The following is a 1483-nucleotide window of genomic DNA, read 5'->3' as shown; positions in this document are numbered from 1 at the left end:
GGATTGACACGAGGATCAACCAATTGGTTTTCTACAGAAATAAATCGTTTAGAATTTTTGCAAAACCAAACCATGTATTCATAACTTGGTTTGAATTCAACATTTAGAGGTTGACCATGAAGAATATGATTCTCTCGTTCATTCCACTCTTTGTTCTCATTTTCGTAGAATAATGCCCAACTATAGTCAACTTGTTTATGCAAATCTACCTTATGATACTTTTTCATGTTCCTCGGAGGATGTGGAATTTCTTGAGGTAGTCCAAATTGTAGTTTCACTCTATCAGTTTGATGCATTTCTATTATGTAGAAACAAATTAAATATGTATGCATTCCATAGCCAATTATCTTCTGGATGATCGTATGTTAGATGTAGATATGGCCTCCAGATAAACTGATATATAATAAGTTTGTTAGTAATATATATATATATATATGCATAAGAAAAATAAAATAATAGAAATAATGTAATGTTTTAATATATTACATCGTTAACGGTCATATGATCAATTTTTGATCGATATCCATCAGTATGATAACGAGGTGTGTCCCCAAATTTCATACCCTTTCCACTATATCTACGAAAATAAATTTGAATATGTTAGTGAATCAATTGATAGTTTTATAAATATAATATTTAACTTTTTTTTTGATATTTATCTTTTTGCGAATGGAAAACGAGGCTCAAAATTACTTATTGGTGCAAGAAACGGCATATGGTACCATGCCCACGTTTGAAGTAGATGTGAACATCCGCCGAACGACATAACACCGGGTTCAGATGCACGACACAATTCTCTATAAAGTGTGGCCAAGCACGCTGAACCCCAACTATATTCTCCTGTCTCTCGCAAATCTCTCAACAAGTGCAACCACATAATATGTACTCTGTTGTGGGATTTGTCAGGCATTAATATGCCGCCAATCAATTGTAAAATGTATGCTCTACAATGTATAATTATTTCTTCATTAGATGATTCTGGAGTTAACATTGAAAATGTTTCTCTCAGCCATTTTAATTTTATAAAATTCCTTTTTTTTTGTGATTCAGGTGGCATGACTCCTAACAAATCTAAAAAATCATCTGTCCATGACACCATAGTTGACCTAGTTACAGCTTTACCCCCAACACGTAACCAAGAAGCAATGCAACATCTTCTAATGTTATGGTACATTCACCCGTTGGAAGATGAAATGTGTGGGTTTCAGGTCTCCATCTTTCAACTAAAGCTGTAACAAGTGAATTATCTATTTTATAACTTTCTATTTGTGATACGTTACCAAACCCGGCTTCATTCAGCAATGGAATTATTAAAGAATTTGGTGAAATGTGTTTATGGCTAAGTGATCTTAAATTTTGAGATGAGTCCTATAACAAGCAAATAATAAAAGTATATTTGAAGATATTAGAATGAGATATTTGAATAAAAATATATTAGAATAAAAATATTAGAATAAAAATATATGAGATATTTGAATAAAAA

This window comes from Cicer arietinum, chromosome 3 (assembly GCF_000331145.2).
Source record: "Cicer arietinum cultivar CDC Frontier isolate Library 1 chromosome 3, Cicar.CDCFrontier_v2.0, whole genome shotgun sequence".
In the NCBI taxonomy this organism is placed as follows: domain Eukaryota; kingdom Viridiplantae; phylum Streptophyta; class Magnoliopsida; order Fabales; family Fabaceae; genus Cicer; species Cicer arietinum.
Note: the sequence above shows the minus strand (reverse complement) of the source record.